Source organism: Carassius auratus, chromosome 23 (assembly GCF_003368295.1).
Source record: "Carassius auratus strain Wakin chromosome 23, ASM336829v1, whole genome shotgun sequence".
In the NCBI taxonomy this organism is placed as follows: Eukaryota; Metazoa; Chordata; class Actinopteri; order Cypriniformes; family Cyprinidae; genus Carassius; species Carassius auratus.
This window is the reverse complement of record NC_039265.1, coordinates 7,353,373-7,379,688: the sequence shown is the minus strand read 5'-3', so window position 1 is coordinate 7,379,688 and position 26,316 is coordinate 7,353,373. Positions and strand designations below refer to the sequence as shown.

Here is a 26,316-nt window from a genome sequence, read left to right as displayed (position 1 = left end):
GCATTATTTATCTGACATTATGGGCTCCTTACATCAATATGAGGGGAAAATTTGCAACTGCCTGTGTGGACATACTGTTAACTGTTCTAAAACACATTTACTGTGTCACTACACTAGCTAGAGGGCAGTAATGTACAGAACTCTTAATAAACTAGGCAATTCTTCTCTTGCTATACCGCATCAGCAATTAAGGTGCACAAAGTAAGCTTTGTGTCCATGCATGTTCTGTCATGTATGTGTGTACATGTACTCCTGTAATCCTAAAGCAAACACAGACACCAAGTTAATGTCAAATAAATTAGACCTTAAATAGCACTACACATTACACAGACAAATGTACACTTACGTAAAATCCCATGGCACATGATATTACCCCTTGGTAATTTTTGCTAAATTTAGTTTATACGACCTTGATTATTGCATTGGTGCACTTAGGAAAAGACAACATGTCCACTGGTGCTCAAAAAAGTTCTTAATTCATTTAGAATTATTAAGCATAATGTTTAGGACCATAATACCTGAAACACTATTTCTACTCTTAAAAAGAAACATCACACGATGGCATAAGGTGATAAAACAGTTCAAAGCTGTCTATAGACATGCTAGGTTTTATAATTAACCTGAAATTGTTGTGTTTATTTGATCATTTGAATAAATGTCCAGGTACAAATTACAGACAGGGAATTATCTAGATACACTGGAGCATTTTAAAAACATTAGTATGTTTTTTTTTTTTTTGATAGTTATTCACTTTTAGGCAAAGACTGCAGACTCTCTTACATATGAAAAATCTCCAAAGCTCAATAAAAAACAAAAATAAAAATCCAAGCTTCTTTTACACATAGTATACACATCTGTCTGTATGATTTGTTTGTGAAGTCAACACGCAGTTTACTGTAATGTAATGTTAGGGACAAAATCAGACAATCATCAATGAATAATGGATGATTCATTGATTATGGATCTATGAATATAAGCACATTTGAGATGATGTTTTGTACACAGAGCCAAACTCACACAGCAGGAAACCCACCGCAGTGCCACCCTTCTCATGCTACTGGCATATCAGCACCTCTAGGGGAATTCATTCATACTTCCTTTGCTTTAGCAGTGTGTGATACGCTTCTATCTCTTTACTGATTGTTACTTTTCTTTAGTATTAAGTACTGAGCATTTAACATCAGTATGGAGTATTATGCATTACCATCCCTTAACTGATGAATGCATCACTCTATTAATTATCATTATGTGGTATGATATAGAGTATTGTTTCTTTCTTGATCTCTCATGAGCGTCAACCTCTATATGTTTATCCATATGTATGTGGGTAAGAGGAAGTGACAGCTGTGTGGCGCTGCTGCAGTCGTCACCCAGCGGGGCGGGTTCGGGGGTGACACTACTCCATTCAGCTGCACCAGGGAGCCCTGCGCCATTGTCACGCTTCTCCACCGCAAACATTCCACATGCATACATCCCATCAGTCACACAGCTCATCGAGCCTAACCTGCTGTCTGCACACAAAGACAAACAACTCTGACGCTACACCCATTTCATTTCCAAAATACTATCTTAAAGCTATCCATTAGGAAGTGACCAACAATTCTGCGTACAAGTGTGTCCAGGTATTCTGTACAGTCTTGGGGTGTTTCATTAGAGTTTGACACATCAGTTAGTGGGGGTGGGGGCTTTATATATGACCATCCTCTCTGTAGGCCACACAAACTCTCGCTCAATGGATGCTGCCACAGAGGGGGGAACTGGCCATCCATATTGGCTGCGTGAGTGTGTCTGAGGTTTTGTTTTGAGATTAAAGGGTTTTCACATTCCTCTGGCCCAGGGGTCAGAGGTCACAGTGTACACCATGCTGCCTGCTGTGTGCAGGTTTAACCCCTTACGTCCGAAGGCAGAGAGTGAGAGAACAGCTAATTCAAGGTCACAGACACAGTCAAATACAGACAGTGTGCCAGTTTCTGATCTATTACATCATTACAGTGCTTATTAGGGGTGGGCTACATGGGAAAAATATTATATCACAATTCACAATTTTATCACAATTCTTTGTCATGTTGGTTTTACTCATTTGCAAGTGGTCTAAGCAATACAGGCAGCCAAACTAATTTCCCAAGGCAAAGCCTTTCAAGGTAAAAAAAAATAAATAATAATAATTAGCAGATATTAAGGCCAAAGAGGGAGAAAATTATAATCCTTGTTCTTATTTTTTAATAACAAAGATATGAATGAACTACACATAATATACAAATAAAACAGTGTTTTATTTTCAGGTACAATATATGTGTATTTAGCAGGAGCCTTTAAGAAATTGAATGAAAATAATATGAAAATAAAACACTATATACCGTATTTTTCGGACTATAAGTCGCACCTGAGTATAAGTCGCATCAGTCCAAAAATACGTCATGATGAGGAAAAAAACATATATAAGTCGCACTGGACTATAAGTCGCATTTATTTAGAACCAAGAACCAAGAGAAAACATTACCGTCTCCAGCCGCGAGAGGGCGCTCTATGTTTCAGTGTAGACTACAGGAGAACTGAGCACTATAGAGCGCCCTCTCGCGGCTGGAGACGGTAATGTTTTCTTTCGGTTCATTTCTCTTAGTTCATTTCTCTTGGTTCATGTCAAATTAATTTTGATAAATAAGTCGCACCTGACTATAAGTCGCAGGACCAGCCAAACTATGAAAAAAAGCGCAACTTATAGTCCGGAAAATACGGTTATTTCTTCGGTCAAGAGCAGTGAGTGATTTTTCTCTTTGTGTTTTGTTTTATTAACGTTAACAAAATAGTTCATCCCAAAAATAAAAATTCTGTCAGCTGTCTGTCAATTCTGTCATAGTGTTTTATTTTAATAACATAATATACTCATTTGAAAGTGGTTTTAAACCTGAATGAGTTTCTGTTTCCTTCTGAACAAAAATGCTATTTTTATGAATGTAGAACACCAAACAGTTGCTGGTCAATGTGGACCAGCAACTGTTTGGTTACCCACATTCATAAAAATATCTTCTTTTGTGTTCGGCACAAGAAAGAAATTAATACAGGTTTGGGACAATGTAACAGTGAGTAAATAATGACAGATTAAATTTTTGGGTGATCAATCCCTTGACAGTAATAACAGTAGACTGCATGTTTAATAGACCTACTGTCCCTTTAAGACCTGCACACATCTAATATACAGACACATAATCGTTTTCCTCTCAACTGTTCACTTTCATTTTAGACACAACCAACTGAGTCTACATGTAAACCTTGTGGGTTTTGACAGTATTAGCACAAAAGATAAGTTAGTTTTATAATCAGGCACTGTTTGACAGTCTTTAGCGCGGTGTACTCGGGTGCTCAGAAAAAGCACAGGTCAGACCAGCCCACGAATGAAACATATAAAAGCACATGCAAACAATGAGAGAGTAACTTTACCGCTGAACTAACACTGCTATGAATGTGTGTGGTGTTGTTCAGTATATGAAGAAGGTGCCAGAAATGCAGCTGATAGAATGTGCGCTGTAGCACAATACTACAATCAAAAAATCATCATTAACACACCCATAGTGCTTATAGACAAATACAGGTCCTTCTCAAAAAATGTGCATATTGTGATAAAGTTCATTATTTTCCATAATGTAATGATACAAATTAAAGTTTCATATATTTTAGATTCATTGCACACCAACTGAAATATTTCAGGTCTTTTATTGTTTTAATACTGATGATTTTGGCATGCAGCTCATGAAAACCCCAAATTCCTATCTCAAAATTTTTTTTGAGAAGGACCTGTACATGAAAAATCTGCACATTTCCAACATAGTCTTTTTTTTTTATTTTATTCAAGGGCACATTCACCAGCCCTTTATGATTATCTATTAAAATATTTTGAAGAATCTTGACTTTGCTCTTTCAATCAATCAATCAAAAACTTTTAAACAGGTATTTTTAATTGAAACCTACATTTTTATGCAAAATATCAGTACTTGGTGCATAATAAGTATCACTGCTAGCATGAATAGTTTCTGGCCTAATTCAATGCAATCAACTATCAATAGAAGCAATGCTTACAAGATGTTCACAAGTTGGGAGAATAATTTTCTATAACTATTTTGTTAACTTATAGCTTATGACAATCGTTACAGTATTACAAATATCTTATTTAAATAGATATAAAAGATAAAATATTGACTCCAGCAAAATACCTTTTATTATTAGAAGAAATATAGAGGATATTAAGAGTACATAAATAAAACCTTAAAGAGAGCCTTTTGTTGAATGTTTGTTTATGAAGATGATTTCAGCTGAAATTAGGACTGCCCACTCGTGTCATGGAGTGACTTTTAAAAATGCAAATGTTTGCAAAACATCTACCCAATCAGAGAGCCTATCAAAAGGTCAGTGAGTACACTTCTGGTGAACTTCCAACAGGTGGGAGGGACTTACAAACAAGAAAGAGGATTTAATTTGATCTGCACACAAGAACAAACTTCACCTGTCCTGGACTCAAAGAAACAGAATCTATTCACTCAAATCACAAACCAAAATGTCAAAATATTTAATTTGACATGCAAAACCACATCCGATTCACTTTTGAGTGAGATCCAGGTATCCGTCCCTAGGCAAATTAGAACGTAACAGTAAAATAAGTCACAAGAAACCAATAAAACACCAAAATTGAGACATTTGTTCAATAAACAGACAGGGCTAGGTGTGAACCCAAGCCTCCGTCTTCACGAGTCTCACGTCTGTGACACAGGGGCACACGACTCTCAACGTGTTCCGGGAAAAAAAAAAGAAGTTCAGTTACCAAAAATAGCCCGTGAGTTCACCATACTGAGCTAAAGTGACAACAAGCACGCTCGAGAGAGGGAGACGAGGGAGATTACGAGATTGTGGTAGTTAAGCAGAGCAACAGATGGCACAGACTGAGAGAAAAGAATTTCAGAGAGGAAGGAAAGAGGAAGGACAGAAAGAGAGAGAGAGAAAAAAGAAAAGAACGAGAGGGCCGGAGGGAGGGAGGGAGGGAGGGAGGAGCTCTCGGTCAGTGATAGTCACACAGACTCCAGAACGGAGGATGGCTGGTCATGCTTTACTGACCACACTGACAAGAGATGACAGACAGAGGAAAGGGGAGCAACTGCAACAGGAGATCCCAGATATGAGACCTGTGGGGGACAGAGAGTATGTGTGTGTGTGTGTTATCTTGATGTTCAGGGGCTTGGACACGAACAAAGTCAACTTTTAACCTGAAGGCCGGTGAAAAACCACAATGTGCACTTTGTCCAAGTCATTTCGAACCTGTAGTTAAAAAATCAACACCTTTTTTTTTAAATGCACCACATTCTGGTCACACTGTCTGTGGCGCTTGCTTTGACGGACAGGTTTCACTTCCTCAAACAGTGTCCGTTTGGACTGTACAGAGATCTTAACGGGGGTCGTGAAGAGCGGAAAGCTGCCCTCTCTTCCCACCCTACTGACACAGAGGTAAAGCCCTGCCAAACCCTCAACAGTTACACTGCACTGGCCCTGGCTACCAGCACGGGATGTGGCCACAATCTGCACCGTCTCCGCCCCCCTACACATTAAACACATCCACCAGCCTGGGCACAAACACAGGGAAACTTGGCTATACTTAGCCCCGCTGTGGTTGACCGTTACAGCAGGCCGGCTCACCTCATCTGCCTTGTGTTTGTCTCATTAGAACAGATTTGATTGGTGCATTTCATTCTTCACAATTGCTAAGGGAAGTGGTAAAGTGTACTGTGTGATTCTTCAAAAGAATCTCACAGTGACAAGTGGATGACTAGCAACAAAAAGGGCATAAAGTACAATAAGGCTTGCTAAAAGTGGTCCATGCTTTGCAGTCATATAGTAGATTTAAGTGAGGAAATTCATGAAAGTCTGTGAAATCATATCTCCCAAATCTTGATACGTATTTTTAAATATGCATACTGATTTCTGGGTTAACTGCCCCTTTAAAGTTGTCTTTAATGCCCAGAGAAAGCTTAAATTTTACTTTCATTTCAATGGCAGTTGCTTGGCTGCCACAATCTTTTCTCATGGATATGGTACTTACACAGTTTTTAATTACTAATATAATATAATATAATATAATATAATATAATATAATATAATATAATATAATATAATATAATATAATATAATATAATATAATATAATATAAATCAAAGTCTGCAATGTGTAAAATCTTGTTTCGTGTTTTTGACAGAAGACTCTTATGCTCACCAAGGCAGTATTTATTTGATCAAAAATACTGTAAAACAGTTATATTGTGAAATTGTATTAATGCAAATTTAAAATAACTGTTTTCTGTTTAACGTGTTTTAAAATGTCGTCATTTATTCCTGTGATGTAAAGCTGAATTTTCAGCATCATTACTCCAGTCTTCAGTGTCACATGATCCTTCAGAAATCATTCTAATATGCTGATTTGATGCTCAAGACATATCTTATTATAAATGTTAAAATTACTTGAGCGGTTTATTTTATTTTTTTTTTTAATGTTTTTGGCCACTTTTTATCAATTCCATGCATCCTTGCTAAAGGAAATAATAAAACCAGTGCTGTCAAATGATTAATCGCATCCAAAATAAAAGTTTTTGTTCACATAATATATGTGTGTGGACTGTGTATGTTTATTATGTATATATAAATACACACATGCATGTATATATTTAAGAAAAATATTATGTTTATATATAAAATATTTTTTTATATAATATAAATTATATGAATATAAATTCATAGATATTTATATAAATATATACATGTAAATATTTTCAAATTCTGTATGTGTTTGTATTAATACAAAATAAATAGACACAGCACACACATATATATTAAGCAAACTAAACCTTTTATTTTGGATGTGATTAATCGTGATTAATTGTTTGACAGCACTAAATAAACCTCTGTCTAATTTAAAATAAAATAAAAATTAAATCAGCAAACTTTGAAAGCTATCTATAGAAAAAATATTTATATTATATAAATATTATATAATTTTCCCTATAAAATCATGTAGTTGCAGCATCTACCAGCTTACAGGGTCATGATTGCCAGATACACTTTGACCCTTTAGGTCATGCAACAGAATCTGGTTATTTTGTGTGATGACTTCCAAGTATAAAAAAATGAAACAAGGATTCAGACCATATTTACCAACAAATTACGCAAACCTGAGAAAGAAAGAAAGTTCGCAATATCGAAAGTGCAATGTAAAGATGCAATATCGAAAGTGAGTGATTGTGAGAAGAGCAGCGTGCTCATAAAAACCTACAGGTCAAAAATAACAATAGTTTATTTGCCTATGACTAACTAACGAACATAAAAGGTGCAACAACAGCTCCTCCATCTATGATGCCAATAAAAACACACGGCACAGATATCTTGCTTTCTTTCACTCCCTCTCCCTTCGTGTGCCATTCCTGTGGTTAAAGTTGGCACATATGTGGGTTTAAAGAAAAATAAACAGATTAAAGTTAGGATTGCCAAAAAACAATTCATCACGCCATTCAAAAACACTCCACTGAATGTCTCTCCCAGCAACATGACAGAACAGATACACAGAGCTACAGCACAATACTTTTTCAATAGTATACATGCCGCTGTATAAATACTGACACAAATGAAACATTTAAAGGGACAGTTCACCCAAAAATAAAAAAATTCTGCAATCTGTCACTCACTCATGTCATTTAATTCTTTGGTGGAACACAAGGGAAGATATTTTTAAGAATGTTAACCGAATACTTTACATATCGGTAGCCAAACAGCTGTGGTGTATTGTGACTTCCATTCTATAAACAATAATAAAAAATAAAAAAACCTAGTGCTGTCAATTGATTAAAAAAATTAAATAATCACACATGGAACACGGAACACGGAAATTAATCGTGATAATCCCACCTAACATTAAAGTTTTTTAATATACTTTTAAACTGCAATAATATCACATTCCATCTTTAAATGAATATAGAAACAATATAAATATAGTATATTTTTTATATTTCCTTAATGGCATCTTTTTTTAAGACTGAAGGCTAGTATCACTGATATACAACTGAAAAATGTTCTCGCTAAAATTTAATCACTGACTATAGCCATCCAACATGACAGGATAATTGAGCACTTTCAATTTTAACATTTATTAGAATTTTTAAAAAAGGTCTAATTTAAGTGAACTTAAAACAATTTTCACATTAACCCAACTGTATAAATGTCCTATTTACATGTGGCCTTCAGCAAGTAGTAAATATTAGTCATTTAGCAGATGCTTTCATGAGGACAATGAATGGAAGCAATCAAAAACAACAAAAGAGCAATGAAATGCAAGTGCTATAACAAGTCTCAGTCAATGGAATAAACAGAAACTGAATATGTTGAGAAGTTATCAAACACTAAATTCTAAATTAAATACAGATGAATCCTTAAAGCTACAAAAGTTATTGTTTTTTTCTTTTCTTTTCTTTTCCTTTTGTTCTTTGATGAACAGCATCTGGGTTATTAAGTTTTTTTGGCTGCTGTTACTTTGAGAGCTGCCGCTACTGAACGTAAAGCTGATCTGACACGCATCGTATTTTCTCACATTGGGCGCCGCCACATTAGTGCGTGCAATTGCTCAGCATGCGCTACGAGCACAGTATAACGGCTGACAGGACAGGAAAATTCATTTTCACTGACATACCGCCAGACAAAACCTTATCTGACTATAGTTCAATGTTGTTCTACTGAAGCTCCTCATCTCCTGTACCATTTTCTGCACTCGTTTGACTGAAAGTCTTAAATTCTACTGTCTACAGTAGAATGTAAGTCATACAGATTTGGAATGACATGAGGTTGTGTAAATTCATTATTAATTTTCATTGAGTAAACTGAGTCTTTAAAGGGCACCTATTGTGCCCGTTTACAAGATGTAATATTGGTCTTGGGTGTCCCCACAATGTGTCTGTGAAGTTTCAGCCCATTTATTATAAAAGCTGGAAAATGTGTGTCTAAAAAAGAGCTGTTTTGGAGTGTGTCGCTTTAAAGGCGAATGAGCTGCATATTCCGCCTCCAGAAGGCATCATGTATACATATCTCTGCATTGCATATCTACAATAAACAGCCAGTAGAAGCAACATGACTGAGAGCGAGAGAACCACTGTTCATATAGGAAGCCAAATGCACTGTAAATGGAAAAAAAAAACTTTATATATGCATACAAGTATAAAACGCTAACCACTATGACGACGTGACATTCACAAAGTAGTCTGGAGTGATACATGTATTTAGTAGGGGTGGTTAATCTGTCTGATTTCCCGATTCGATTCGATTACGATTATTGAAGTCCCGATTCGATTACAGTCGATTTTCGATTATTAACGATTCTCGATTATTGATTTTCCATTTCACAACAGTAAGTAGTAAACAAACTGTGTAAATTACTAATAAATGGTAGAAACAAACCGAATGCATATAGTGGTTTTCAGTTTACTACATGCAGCAGGCACTCTGATTCCATGTATGGGGCACATATATATTATTCATATGACACACAAACACAAGTAGACAAGACCTTTTTAGTTCAAAATCTATGCCCCGTGTCACATCGCCTCTGCTTCTGCTATGAGCAGCACAGCCAGATCTGCCTCGCGCACGCACCGAGTGTGCACAGCTCGGACTACTGTCAGTGTCATTGCGACTCCCCACCTTGCCTCCTAACTGTCCTATGAATACTTCGACCTCGTCTTACATACCCAGAGGCATTAGACAAAGTCTCCACTAAAATACTGTCGCCGCGATCACGGAGAGGTGCGGTCAGAAGACAAATATACATGTCTAGCGCGGTAAAAATCTCCCGCCTCGTCCCCGCAACAATAACACGCCTGCTAATTTCGCAATGAATACTCCGACCCCTGCAAACATTGTTCACACCTCTGACATTTGGCAAAGGACCATTTACATTGGGCAAAGGATTCACCGTTTGTGCTTGGTGTAGGGCTATACTTTCACTTTCAGTATCACCATCATCTTCTGAATGCAGATATTCCCCTTCAGAATCAATGTCCGCGAATAGAAGTCCCAACACTTCATCGCGGGTTTATTGAAGCTTTATTGATGCCATTAGATAATAATTATAATAACGATAATAATAATAATCTAATGCCAATATTCGCTGACGTTGACAACATTGGTCAGATAAAATGGCTCACTCTCACACTAGCTCCGCTTTTTTTTCGCACTGGTTCAATGCACTCTCGAAGATTTTGTTTAGGAGCATGACATTTTTTTGAGTCAGAGATGAAGTATTACATATCTGCTATCTGGTGCAGGGGAGGTCGCGTGAAATTTGACACCCTATTTGACAAAATCGGCCGTTTTATTCAGATCTTGTCGAGTCAACTCGACCATGGCACCAAGAGGGTTAGAGCTCCTGCCATGAAAACCAAAATGAATCCACACGCTTGCTTTGAGCCCAGATGGAGCTGGGTGGATCGGTTGGTTGCTCTCTACTGGTTTTTCCATTTTACACACCTGCTCTGGCTGGTGCTAACTGGAACTGGGCGCGTTCGTGATGTTCAGCTCCCGGTATAATTTTTTTTACAAAATAAAATAATGCAAAAAAAAAATAGATTTTTGAAAATTTAATAATCGATTCATACTCGTCCATAACATACTCGCGATTAATCAATAATCGATTCTTTTCACCATCCCTAGTATTTAGGTAGAGTTTGAAGCATATTACCATGAAAAATGTAATTAATCCACAGGGTCCTCAGTAGCTCTTACATTCAGTCTTACATCCAAAAACAGAGCATCAAGATTGTTTGCGAGACATTATTGATGTTACATCTACACGAGCGCGGAAAAAATGGTGGACAGCGAACAACCGCTGAGGACGGAAACTATAGCAATGCAGGGCTGTCAATCAACCCCCGTGGCCCCACCCTATGCAGTGTGACATCACACTGAATGAAAATCAAAATGGCAGGCCTTGTGAGACTGACTTGGTTAAAAGGGGATTAAAAAAATAGTGGGTGGATTTTTATCATTATAGGGTGGTTGTGTGCACACACCCTAACACACATTTTTTTGCATAACAGGTGTCCTTTAAAGCAATAATGCATTCAAGGTTGTGTTCTATTGTAAAAACAGCCATAGTTAAATTGAAATTATGCCACTGAGTGTCTATATTCACAACACAGCACAGCTTTGAGTGCTCTGTTGTTTTTCTAACATAGTTAATGCATATCAAAATTTTTATTTTGCATGAGGGAAAAGTTAAATTAAATTAAACAGCCATCCTTCTGCTAGAAAACTGATCTTACACTATTGGGTCATGACCCAAAAATGGGTTAAACAAGGTTAATAATTGGCTTCATGGCTGCCGAACAGTGATATACACAATAGGTAGGTAAGAAGTAGTGCTGCAACGACGCGTCAATGTCATCAATTACGTTGACTACAAAAATTACAAAAATTACAAAAACGGCCCCTTAAAAGACAGCGCGCCACGAGACAACAGTCACAAACCACCAAGCCACCCCAAATCAGCTCCAGATCTCTGGAAACCATGCTAAACCATAGCAGAACCCTGACTACATTTTATGGTTTGTGATGCTAAAGAACATTTCATGACGTCTCAGACAACTGTAAATTTATGGCTACTGTGGTTTAATTATAAACGCTATCATAAGCTCATATTTACCATGGTAAAATAATTTTCTTTGCCTCTTGTTTATTTTATACTGTAAAAACTTCAACCACATAAGTTGAAAATGAATAAAGGTTGAAATATTATATTAGAAGTTGCACTTATATTTTTTGTAAAGTTATCCAAAGGATTCATTAACTAATAAAAAAAAAGAACATTAGATTAATTATTTATTGTAATAAAAATAATCGTTAGATTAGTCGACAGAAAAAATAATCGTTAGTTGCAGCTCTAGTAAGAAGTGTTTAGCATCAAAGCTGTTAACATATTGTGCACTTTAGCACAACATGAACTATCCGTTTTGTAATTCAAAACAAACAACACATTCAAAAATCTCAACGAAACCAAAAAAGTCAGCAAAAAACATTTCTGCTCCATTGACTTTATAACCATTGACCCCTCGGTGCACAAACGCCACAGAGTAAACGGCACTCTCTGTATCCCCTTTCATTCATCCTTTCTTCACGTTGAAAAAAGCTCTCAATATACTTGTAGCATGAAGACATCTGGCCAACACACGGACCCCACTTAACGACGCCTGAGAAAAAAGTGGATAAAAGGAAATTAACAGGCTTCACAAACAAAGGCCAATTAAAGCGGGTTCCCTCCCTGATCTAATTTGCGGCCGAGCAATGACAGAGCAAACAAATCGATGTTTAGTTGAAGGGGTGTTTTGCTTTAAGTCTGATTTTGGAAGCTATCAGAAGCTACAAGAGCTGGATAACAGGAAAAGCCATGTGTGGAGTTAAAAGATATTGCTGCCAGATGCCTTTCTGATTTCCTCAGGGATTCCCCTCGTGAATGCTAAAAAAACAACTTTAAGACGGGACGAGATACTGAGGCCTTTTGGTTTCCACATAAATGTAAATAAGCAGGTGATCTGGGGACAGAGAGACAGAGTATGGTGGAGATAGATAAGAGGTTAAAGATATCTCAGGTTTAGCTCTAGTGTATGTGGGGTTCACAATGTGGGTTGATTTTGATGTCACTGTGAATGGGGGGTGTGTGTGTGTGTGTGTTTGAGTTGAGGTGAGTCAGGGGAAACCCCTTCTGGCAGGGAGTCCTGGTGGTGACACAGAGCTCCAGAACAGCAGGCATCCTGCCAGACGGCAACGTGCCAACTCTCTTCCTCTCTCTCCCGCACTCTCCCAACTCCCTACCGCATCCCTCAAACATTTCTCCATGTCTCTGCGTTATATCTCAATCATGCTTTTATTCTTTCATTCTGTCATTCCTTCAGCATTCTTAATCATGTGCTTCCTAAAACGACGCAGTTTCAGACGCAGTCCAAAATGATTTTGGGTGTGAGAACTGAGAACTGGTATTTTTATCAAAACTATATTTTTGTTTAAACTACTTTTTATATTGTATATTTGTGACAAATGCTTGAGATGAGCTGCTGCTTATTTCTTGGTGAAACTGCACCAGAAACAAAAGTGTGAACAATACCAGTCCAGTCATGAATTTGTTTCCTGAATACATGTATATGTTTTAATATAATATATATAATGTACAGTATATGTTTCAATAAGTCGCTTATTGAATAAAAAAAAAGTCAAGTAAAATTAAAGAAAATAAAATATATAATAAACTAAAAGTTTGTGGTAAAGAAATCTATACTTCTATTCAGAAAGGATGCATTAAATTGATCAAAAGTGGCTTTAATTTATAACGATACAAAAAATTCTATTTCAAAAAAATGCTGTTCTTCAAACAATGTTTCAGAAAAATATTATTTAGCACAACATTGATAATTTCTTGAGCATCAATTCAGCAAAAACTTTTCTGAAGGATCATGTGACACTTAAGACTGGAGTAATGATGCTGAAAATACAGCTTTGCTTCACAGGAATAAATTACATTTTAAAATATATTCAAATAGAAAGCAATTGTTTTAAATTGTAATAATATTTAAAAATTTTCCTGCATTTTTGATCAAATGCATGGTAGCATGAGAGACTTTAAAAACATTAAATAACCTAATCAACCCCAATCTTTTTACCATATTCCTTAAACTTTATATTTACATTGCAAGATGCTAATTATACTGCAGTGTAGATTAAGTAAAAAAAAAAACATGATTAGAATCATGCCGTCTCAAGTACTTTAACTTTAATCACCTCTAAAATGTACTAAAATTTACTTTTATGAGTTAAACCTGACGATAAAACTTAATTACTCACTCACAGAAACATCTGAGCTTCTATTTAGACGTGTCTAATCAAACGGTGTTTCACACAAGTGTGGATTTTATTTTAATGACGAGAAACTATGCACATTAAAATCTGCTCTCTGATTCTTCTCTCCCTTCGTTCTCTTTCAGATGTGTTCAGCAACAAACAATCTCTAAGTTAAGCTTCGTCAGCGCCGCTTAAAACAACAGTTATTGTTTCCACGACTCTGTTGTTTACAGATATCGGCAACACTTTACAATAGACCTCTCTCTCTTTCAGCCTTTCTGTCAATCAACTCCAAAGTTAGCTCATTTTTTGTTTACTGGAGGAGAGCCCATCTCTCTCTTCTTTCCCGTCTGGATTTAGAAGATGTTCAGTAAAGGAGAGACGTGGAGGAGGGGAGAGAGAAAGTTGTAAAAATAACATTCCTGCATAAACAGGCAGTGAAAATGGTTGTGGTGCAGAAGACATTCCTCAGATTTCTTTCGAAACGTGATCGGATTCTGCATCTTGCCGCCGGACGCATCACTGAATTTTCAGCATCATTACTCCAGTCTTCAGTGTCACATGATCTTCAGAAATCATTCTAATATACTGATTCATTATCAGTGTTGAAACTATCATGCTGTTTTTTGATTTTTAATTTTTTTGGAATATGTGTTACGTTTTTCTTTGATTCTTTGACGAATAAAAAAGTTAAAAAGACCAGCATTTATTCAAAACTGAAATCTTTTCTAACAATATAAGTCTTTACTATCACTTCTTATCCATGTAACACATCCTCACTGAATAAAAGTATACATTTCTTTAAGAAAGAAAGAAAATCAGTTGACCCCAAACTTTGGAATAGTATATTGTAACACAAAATGTATATTTTGAATAAACACTGTTCTTTTTGAAATTAGATTTATCAAAAAATCATATAAATAAATTTGATTTTAAAGTATATTAAAATAGAAAACTGTTATATTAAATTGCAACAATATTTAATACAATTAAATTTTTTATTAAATAAATGCAGCCTTGATAAGAAGAAACTTCTTTAAAAACACATACAATTCTTACTGATCTCAAACTTTTGAACAGCAGTGTATCCTGTATTATTTTAATTTCAATTCAGTTTGAGTACTTTTACTGCATGTTTTTGACATTTCATTTGTTTCTTTTTTTACATAGTTTAGTTTACTATATTTTTAACAGTTTGTTGTTATATATAGATAGTTTTTTTTTTGTATGTTTGTTTTTAAATATGTCTAATATTTAAATATTTTATACTATTAGTAATTTTATCAGTTTAGCTTTTCTTTTTTTCTTTTTTCAAATAGGTCCATAGTTTTTTCCCATTTTTATTCCAGTTTTAGTTATTTTAGTACATTAAGTTGAGAAATGTTGTCTTGGCAATAACATTTTTCTTTTAATATTTCATGATATATTTAGTTTAGTCTGTTTAGTTTTAAATGTGCTCATGGTTTTTATAGTTTTAGTTTCAGTTAACTACAGTATAATAACTTTGCTCCACAGTTTCCCCAAGCTCTTTTGTCTGCGATGCAGTTCAGTAAAGAGTCACATGTTGACTCAGGAATCACTTTGGTTGATTCAGTGAATATATTCAGTTGGAATCAGTGAATCGTACTGAACAACTGATTCAAAGAAGCCATGTGTTTAGATATTTGATGACTTCAGAGATCAGAGAAGAACAAGTGTGAATAGTGATGCAGTGAGGTGGGGTCCTTCCGTAAGCAATCTCTCGCAGCTTCTCTGATGACAGATAGAGATCAGCTATGCATTACAGCTCCCCTCCTCCCTCACACACACACACACACACATAAAGACGTGTGTACTGATGTAGGCAACAAAGCTCTGGTGCACGAGTTCGCCGTACTGATGTGCAATGAAAATCCTGCATGAGGATAAAGAGAAAGAAGAAAGGGCCGTGGAGAGAAAGAGAGCGATGTGTGTGTGTCGGGGGGAGGACTCCCCGTAGACCGTGAGGTGAAAGACACCGAGGCAGAGCAGTTATTCATTAAGACGCTGCTCTCTCTTCCTCTATTCTCTCCTTCCCCGGAGCTAAAAACACTTGTTCTCCCTTCAATGGCTGTCTAACCCGGGGTGGTCTTCCAGCCCACTACCTACACCCACCAATCAACAGCACAAACGCTGAGCTGCTGTGCATGTGCGCATGCAGAGAAATTCCCTTTCAGGCACAAAGACATTAAAAAGAAGGAACTTCTCATACTTAAATCTGTTAAGTAGAATGTATTATTAGAATAAAATTACAAATGGAAATAATGAAATGTGAAAAATAAATGTATGAAGGATGTATAAATGTATATTACAATAAATAATAACAACAATCCTTATTAGGAATAATACAAGATTATAAATTCCATAAGGATATAGATATAAAAAACTTAAAATAAGAATATAGATATAAAAAACTTAAAATATTTAATGATGATGATGATAATAATAAATATGAATTATTGTTAATATTGTTAATATCATTACTGAAATATTACAAATATATGTACATGTATTAAATGTATATTACAATAAATGACAATGTCAATCATTATTAAGAATATAAAATAATAAATGAAATAGTAATACAGAAATTAAATATTTTACAATTGTAAAATAGATTTATAAATAACAATAAAACACATGTGGATTATTGTTGTTATTGTAATCATTCGTTGTATTATTATTTTATGCACTGAATAAATACAATTTAAAAATATATATTTTTGATCTTTAGATTTAGATAATTTTCATAATTTGTACACAATTATAACAACAACAATTAAATAAAAAAGTAATATATTTCTATGTACAATATTTTTGTTGTAGCATAAGGATAATTTAACTATTTATTATTATTATTATTATTAAATTAATTATTATTATCCTCGTGTTTTAGCATAAGGATAATTTGATTATTATATATTTTATTTTACATTTTTAATAATAATTAAAATAATAATAATAGCAAGCATTATTATTATTATTGTTATTGTTATTATTATTAGAACATTATTAATTATTAATTGCATTATAATTATTTTTGTTATTATTATTTAAATATTTAAATATTTTGTGCAGTAGCATAAGGATAAATGAATTATTGTGTCACAAAGCAAAAACAAATCAATCCATTAAAATCAGATTTGCATAATGATTATCAGACACATCAAGATTAAAATAATCCATAGGCTATCGTTTTAGTCATAAACATCATCAGTCTCTAGTAGTAAGACACGATCAGGACAAACTTTACGACATAAAAGTGTGTTTGTGTGTATAGTGTAACGGGACACAGGGGGTGAGAATGTCTTTCTGTTAGTCTGCGCGTGTGTGTGTGCGTGTGTGTGTGTGTGGCTTAATCGCTAAGTGCTGAAAGGGTTTGGGTTTCACGTGAACGGTGGAATAGTTAACAGACTGCTGCCTCAGTCCCGCTCAATTCAACATTAACCTACACACACACACAGATGCTTTCCCTGCTTTACGGGGACATTCCATAGACACAATCTTTAAATGTTATGGATTACATGTTTTTACACTGTATTTTCTATCCCATTACCTTAACCCTACCCCCCACACAAAACGTTCTGCACCAAGAAAAAGTCCCCATAAAGTAAGGAATACCAAGACCACACATAGGCTACACACTCACTCTAATAACTTAGTACACTTGTATTCGTAACTTTCACTTGTTAAATCGTAAATATATGTTATCTTCTTAAAAATGGGCCACTTTGTGCCTCAATAACACTTCTACACGCTCTGGATATGCACTGAACCAACTTCATGAGATTGCAAGATTTGTGGTGTGGGCATGAACAACACTTCGAAATCACATGCCCTGTTGAGAAGAGATTTATCTTCATGATTTCTGCCCGGCAAACAACAGGCCAAAACACCGCACAAAAAAATCCACAAACTCACACCGAAAGAGAGACCGGAGGTATATCTACGAGCGAGGGACGTGTTAACTCTAACACAACCCGCCCCCCAGATAAACTGTTTTTGATCTCCAATATTTCGGTGGGTCGTGAAATAGATCATACTTGTCTAGGTGGGTCGTGATTCGTGAAATGGAAAAGTTTGGGAACCCCGCTGTAGGGTTTATTTAAACCTTCATGTGAAATCATTTAACAACCTATCACTTTTTTTTTTTACACTTACAGCTCGATCTGTGAGGGAACATCTGTATCTGTTTAGTATATCTTCTGTTCATTTGAACCAATGTCCCATGTTTAACCAAACAGTGTTTGTTGTGTACTGTAGTGAGGCTGGCACCTGACAAGACTTTGATACACAAAACCTGAAAGTGAGATGAAAACCGGAGCGTACATAAAGAGCACGGTGTTCAAGAGGACACACAATCTGTAGCACATGACAATGAGTAAAGTTATTCACAAAAAAAGTGAGAACAAACTGTAATGTCCGAACTCTTATCACCCGAAGACGGGCTGATCGCACAGCCTTATCACTATTTGTGCGGCAAATGCATTTGCATTCAACTTACTAAAGTGTCGAAGCTATTTAACGAGGGTCAAGTGTCAGCTACTTCTCGACTGCAAACTAGAAACGGAAAGTGAAGGTGGTCAGATTGTGCCTCAGCCTAAAGAAATATTATGTGACACATTAGTGACACATAATAATGCACTTCACCCTAAAGAGTCTCCAAAACGCCGAAAGCCCCTTGACATCTCCCACTACAGTCGTAAATAACACGAGTGACGCAAGCTGGCTAGGTGTAGATTTTCAGATGTTCAATCAAAGAACCAGAATATAAGACTTTAAACAGTTGTGTAGCTTTGAGGAAAGTCCCTCGCCACAGTCAATGCTTCCATTTCAGAGATGTAGATAAAAGTAGTGAAGGTACATCTAGTGAAAACAACCCACAGTAAATCTGCCTTCGTGACACCAATGTTTTAAATGAGTCTAGCACAGGGCTATTCAATCATCTTCATCTGAGGACCAGATTATCAAACTGAAAAATTTGAAGGGGGCTGTCCCAATCTCTTTCTGGGGAGGCCTATTCAATTATAAATTAAATCTAAATGCATATTCAGCAGTAAAATTAAATAATGTTACCAACAGGAACATCTATAAAAGGTTAAAGGGGGGGGGGGGGGTGAAATGCTCATTTTCACTCAATATCCTGTTAATCTTGAGTACCTATAGAGTAGTACTGCATCCTTCATAACTCCAAAAAGTCTTTAGTTTTATTATATTCATAAGAGAAAGATAGTCTGTACCGATTTTTCCCGGAAAAACACGAGCGTCTGGAGGCGTGACGTGTGGGCGGAGCTAAAGAATCACGAGCGCCAGTAGGCTTTTGCGTTGAGAGCGTTTGGAAGCTGTGACATTACCGTGAGGAAAAAACCATCATCCCAAACAAACCATGGCTAACAGACAGATTCAGCCGTTTATTTATGATCCAGAATCAGATCCAGAGGCTGAAATTTAACAAGAGCAGCATCAGCAACGACGTCTCTATGTGGTATGTACTGAAACTGTATATATTTGCTTAGCGGTTTTGGAAAATGACTAAGTTCCACTTTATGTCGTCTTTTTTTTTTTTAAACTGTACATGTGGAAAGTGCAGTTTGATGACAACATCGCATGTTGTTTACTTGATGTGCTTACGCGCCGATAGCTAAGTTAACAACACAGAGATATTTTAAGCAGTTTTACTCACCGCCTGCGGTTCCAACACACGATCGTGACCCTTTTTCGTTGGGATTGCATCATCCTTAAGAAATAAACGATGTGCAAATCCGGCGTCAAACTGGGCCTTGTTTGTAAAACAAGCATCTTCGAAATGCAGGGAACAAACACAAACACTTGCACAACTCCGTTGATGCTCTGTAAAAATAAACTCCATCCACTGGTCCCTTAATGCTGTTTCTCTTTTGGTAATCTGTGCAGGGTTGTCTTGCCCTGGCAACCAAAAACACACTCCTTTTGTGACATTTTGCGACGCTCTCGCTCTGATCAGTGAATGAATGCCTCTGCTCTCAGTGCTCTGCTATACGGGAGCACGCGCTCTTCCGGAAGAAGTGCCTCAGGACCCATATAAGGAAATTCCGCTCCATCTAACGTCACACAGAGCCATACTCGAAAAAAACTTTCCGAAACTTGTGTCAAACCGGAAGGAGTATTTTTGGAACAGAAATACTCCTTCAAACGTACAACTTAATTTTTGAAACTTTGTCCATGTTTAGCATGGGAATCCAACTCTTTAACAGTGTAAAAAAACTCAGTATGCATGAAATAGCATTTCACCCCCCCTTTAGATAAAAATTTTCCCTCAATTTTAGCTATTATTAAAGCCATTATTTTCAACATTTAACAGGCTTTAACAAATATAACTTTGGTCACACTTTATTTTAGGGTCCAGTTCTCACTATTAACTAAACATTAACTATGACTTTTGTCTCAATTAACTCATTATTTGCTGCTTATTAATAGTTTATAAGGTAGTTGTTAAGTTTAGGGTATTGGGTAGGATTATGGATGTCATACATTATATGTACTTTATAAGCACTAATAAACAGCCAATATGTTAATAATAGACATGCTAATAAGCAACTAGTTATTAGTGTGAATTGGACCCTATACTAAAGTGTTACCATAACTTTTAATTTAAGTGTAATAAAAAAAAAATCTTAAACTATAAATTGTATGCATAAGATATATTGATTAATCTGGTAACACTTAAGAATAGGTAACACTTGTTAACTATTAACTACGACATTTCTCTCAATAAATTCTTAATTTACTGCTTATTAATAGTTAGTAAGGTGGTTGTTAGGTTTAGGTATTGGGTAAGATTAGGGATGTAGAATAAGGTCAAGTAGAATAAGGCATTAATATGTTCTTAATTAGCACTAATACATGGCTAATAATCTAGTAATATGCATGCTAATATGCAACTAATATGTGTTACCTATTCTTAAGTGTTACCATTAATCTTTATTCAAGCTACAAAAGTTAATCAGCAAGAACAGCAGTCGAGTGATTTCTCTTTTTCTTTTGTTCTTTGATTAAACGTTGCATCGGTCACAAACTGCAAACCAGCGTTGTCTCATTAAATCCGGATGGACATGACGCGAATACATACCCGATTTTCTCCCAACTCTTTCTGGTTGTTTAGGGCTTAACAACTGATTTAAGACTGTGTTTATGTGGTAACTCGCCAAAACCCACATATTTTTACACATTGTGTGTGTTTTTGTCCGTTCAATTGCTGGCGTGCTTGTCTGAAGTGGAACAGCATATGCGTAACATTACAACTGAACGCGCAGACTCTCTATCTATAAGCTACTTCCTATGATAATAATCTTCGTCCGGTGTAGGCACTGGTCAAAAGTTATGACCAATAACACTGGTACTGCGTCACTGGTAGATTGTAGTTATTGCATCTCTTCCTTTTTTTTTCCAGCTGGCCTGGGCCAGTGTTGCCACCTTATGGACAAACTAATTAGTGCAAAATCAATTTAAGGTGTATTTGGACCTGCATACTTACGTACTTACTTACTCTGGCCAGATGGAGATGGATGGCGGGCCGTATTTGACCCACGGGCCGCCAATTGAATGGCCCTAGTCTAGCAGCTTCCAGAATGTGATGCTGAGCTGAACAGCATGAATGTCTCCTCTGCCAATGCCATGTTTGTCTTTGAATATAGAATTGCTTGTTTTGAGGATTCAGTGCACTGAAAGAATGTAACTGTCCTCTGAGACATGCCATACTTTTGGACATTAGTCAAATATCTCGGCCATGTGGGAATGGAGGAATGGAGTGGAGACAGGTCCTGAAAAGATTTCCACCCTTACTACCTGGCCGTGACCCAGAAACATCAAGGAGCTTGCGTCCTTCCAAGGATTTGCAGGTTATAGCAGGAGGTTTATATAGGACTACTTCGATGTTTACTCATACCTGTTGCACATGGATGCAAGGCTGCATAGACCTGGCACTGCACCAGGAACAGAAGAGGAGGAGATGATCCTCTGTAAAGTTCCATGTCTGTGGTCCGTCACCAACTTAATATTCTTTACAAGGATATTTACGGCTTTACTTCCAGATTATCAGTGTGAAAATATGCTTAAATATGCCAGTTTTTAGTGTAAAAATTAGTGCAAGTAATGCATCCTAGGAAAGAGTTGACAAACTGTTATTTTTGAGTTAAAAAGCAAACATATGCATTTAAAAAACAATTAATTCAATTTCATCCTACTTCATACGCTGTTGGCTACTTTAAATATAATAAAAGAATAGGACTGAAAATTTGATAAAACTGTGCTCGCTCTCAGGCCATCTTAGATGTGATGAGTTTGTTTCTACATTGGAACAGATTTGGTCACTTGCTCACAAAGTGAATGGGTGCCACCAGAATCCAAACAGTCCAAAGAGCTGATAAAAACATCACAATAATTCACAAGCTGCATGTTTGTAAAAAAAAAAAAAAAAAAAAATACATCATTAAGACATTTTTAACATCTTTAAATATTGCTTTCTCCAGTGAAAAGGTAATTTCATCTCAAGCAGGCAGAAATATAAACAAATCAAGCACCGTTCACGTCTTATGGCTTATGGACTTGTATTTTGGGCAGAGGTGACAGTTTAAAGTTAAAATGTTTTGATGGTTATATTTAATACAATAAATTAACTGGCATGTGCATTAGTGTGATGTTTTTCTTGTCTGTTTGGACTCTCATTCAGACGGCACCCATTCAGTGCAGTGGATCTATCGGTGAGCAAGTGATGTAATGCATTTCTCCACACAGATCTTTCTTATCTTTCAGCAAATTTTCATTTTTGTGTGAACTATTCCTTTAAAATTGAAATGGATTTTAACTGCATGCTAAATTAAATTCTGAATGGCGGACAACCCTGCTGGCCATTATGAATCGTTATTGTATATATAAAAAAAGATCTATGTGAGGAAACCTTTAAGACAGCAACAGTTTTATAGCGAAGCAGGAGCCGGGGTTAAAAGTGGTTTATATAAAGGGTCAAAGCATTTCTCTTACAGTGCAAAGTGTTGAAAAGCAATGTTAAACTCAGACTACTGTAACGACCGATGAAGCTGAGCAGGCACAAATGTCTGAAACTGATGACGAGATTGACTTTCCACATCCCACAGCAGATATTTAAACTCAAAGTGGACAACAGCTGAATGAGAGGAAGGATCTGCAATGTTACTGGCACAAACAGCAGAGGAAGTTCAACTAGAGTACAGTAAGGAAGTTGAGTAGAGTCAAGAAATGTGCATGATAAATCCTGAAACTTGATGATACAGACAGACTGAATATTTGGTTAAAAATGAATTGTGAAAAATATATAAGTGGAGAAACTGCAATGGATAAGAATAAACCTATGGAAACACGCAAAAGTCGTAGTTAATGGTGTGTTACTGACAAAATTGTGATGCCTCTGAAATACACTGAAAAAGAAACCAGGAGAGTAAACAGAAGAAAAGGTTTTTAAAGGCGTGCTGTGAACCAATACAAGATGAAGAAACAGAGCAGGGGAACTGCTTTAGACAGACAACAACTCAAGAGAAACTGATCTACTCAACTCTGGAAGAAACCTTTGTTTTGATTATGGATTTGAATTGGTTGAACCCATTATTTCCCATCATTCCAAAGGAGTCCAGGGACAATTACTGTGCATTTCAAAATCACACAACTGTTGATGACACCCATGCAGTGGAGTCATTTCTCACTTGAAAATGATTTATTTATTTTGTAATATTGCTGTGAAGTATTACTAAAAGTATATACACATTAACTACTGGTCACAAGTTTTAGGTCAAAAATAAAAAATATCTATAAAAAATATATTTAAGAAAAAACTTGTTTATATTTAACAAAGCTGCATGCATTTGTTTAATCAAAAATAGTAATCTTGTAAAATAAAATAAAAAATAAATAAAATTATTATTTTATACCAAACATTTTCAGGTATATTTGTCTGTGAGTTAAGGGGAAATAATAACAATTGCCATTAATCTCATGTATGTGTTAATAGAAAACTAAAATTCTCAGACTGTTTGTCTTTGCTAACCAAACAAGTCAGCTTTGTTCACTAAAGAGCTCAATGCTCAGCACACAGTTACTGTAACATTCGTGAAGACACTGTCCATGTAAATAAACAATTATTTATCTCTACATTTATTTTGGCAGTACAAACTGAAACAAGCTGGGTCAAAAGAACTTAGCGAATTTACAAACAATTTCAAGAGACATTACAAACCACTTCCTTTTAAAAGATGACAAACCGAAACTTAAGAGTGGGCTTTTTCTTAGAGGCACATTTGTGATACAAATGGTCTTTGTTATTTTTTTAATTTTAGTGTACTGCCTTTTGATTCCATCGTGCATAACACTATGCTGTTTAATTTGGGAGGGAAAAAACATCTCCATAATTTCAACACTTCAAAAACTCCTCGACATACATCCTCTACACGACACTGATGCTCATCCAGTGCAGTTTTGGACTCGTAACACATGTAACACTAATGAATTATAAAGCATTACCATCTAAAATCAGCTCGTGACCCGCTAGTGAACTACACAATAATTGCATCCTGATTAGTAGCAGTCGAATCAAAAGATGAACAACATCTGCCTCTGATTAAACAGAAGAGAGCGTTTCACGTTCATCGAGTACGGTCCCACTACAGAGCCAGTCTGGACTTTTAACGCCGTTCGCTCAAAATGAACGGCCATGGAACTTTCTCTCTCGCCAGCGTCCAGCAGGCGAAGTGTGTGATAGAGAAAGACATGTGCTGTGAGTCAGCTGCTCGCTAAATGAGGGCACTCAACCACATGGTCGCTGAGAAATATCCCTGCGGCCGTCTGATTGGCCGGTCTTCGGCAGGGGAGGAGTCATGTGACCGAATCTAGCAGAGCGCTCGATAATGGGACCCCCACTCACAGCGGGGCGAGAGAGAGAGAACGGCCTGGACGAGAACCAAAAAAACCCCTCTACCACACACAGGCTGTGTATTGTTGCCTATTCACTGGACTCCATCTCGGGCCACTTTATCATTCAATTAGGACAGCTTTCACACCACACAGCAGAGAAAAGGGCCCTTCAATCAAACTGAAAACTTCATGCTGCCACTGGAGGGCACACAGAAAGAGACCCACAGTCCTCTCTCTACTTTCATTTCTCACTCTCTCTCTCTCTCTCTCTGTCTGTTGGTGCTGTTCTGGACTTTGTGAGGAAGAGAGAGGGAGAGTGAAAGAGAGGAAGAAAGCAAGTAACAGAGGTCATTTGTTAACACCAGAGCTTCTCTCTCGCTCTTTTTCATTTCTTTCCCTTTGTTCTCTCTTTTTCTCCTCTTCTCTCTCTCTCTCTGTCCCTTTGAGAGGAAATCAGCATCTACAATTTTGTTATGTTGCCACTGGAGTGAGCTGTGGTTAGCCTGAGAACACACGGAGGAAAGAGAGGGAGAGAGAGACCACATATTTTTTAAGATTTTTGGAAAAGCATCAATGATGAGTGTTACTGTGGAGCATCTGCCTGCAGACAACCTCAGATTTGAGCTGCAACCTTTCTGAAAATACAAAATAAGATTTCAACTGTGCACTTTAAGTTATGTTTTATTAGAACAGTTTTTATTTTATCGCATGCAGTCTTGAAAAGGTGCAGTTGTTGATTGAGGCATTCAACAGGTGTTGCTGAGTGTGTATTGTGTTTTTATTTCATTGTAATGCAGTTCTGAAAACGTGCAGTTGTTACCCCGAGCAATTTCTACTACTTTGAATCATATTACATTTTATATTTGACTTGAATACTGTTGATCATGAATCATGGCATTCAGGTTATCGATGAGTGCACTTAGTATCTTTTTATTGCATTATTATTTGTTTATGCAGTTCTGAAATTTCCACATTGTATTTCTACCTTTTCTGACCCTTGAAAAAATACTTTTCATATTAAATATTACTGATTAATTTCGCATTACTTTATTGTCCTTTTTTATTTACATTAATGCATTTTTTCAAAATGTGCAGTAGTTGCATTAAGGAGAAATTTATATTTCTTAAATTCAGTCATAGTCATTTCTGACTTATAACAAGTTAATTTAGATCTTATTCAAACATATTTGAAGCAACCTAAACACCTCTGTACAGTTTAGTTATTTCTATTTTAATTATCATTACTATCTGGTACCTCATTTTATCCCATCACTACATTTTAATGATAGACTGATTTTATATGATTTTAGATATTTACTGTGCTTGTCATTTTTGCTCATTTTTATAAAAACTAATTATGCCAATAAAGTAGAAATTACATAAGAGAGAGAGAGGCAAGTGAAAGAAGTGAAGCATAAACAGACTTAATTTATTTGCTAATTATGTCTGTGTAAGTGTAACAGAGATAGTGAAGGAGCAT

The 26,316-nt window shown here is 36.2% G+C and overlaps 1 protein-coding gene across 2 annotated transcripts in view; it reads right to left on the bottom strand.

Moving 5' to 3' along the window:
- The window catches only part of plagl2 (pleiomorphic adenoma gene-like 2), a 42,442-nt gene that overhangs the window by 7,341 nt on the left and 8,785 nt on the right, over window positions 1–26,316 (bottom strand). The window lies entirely within an intron of this gene.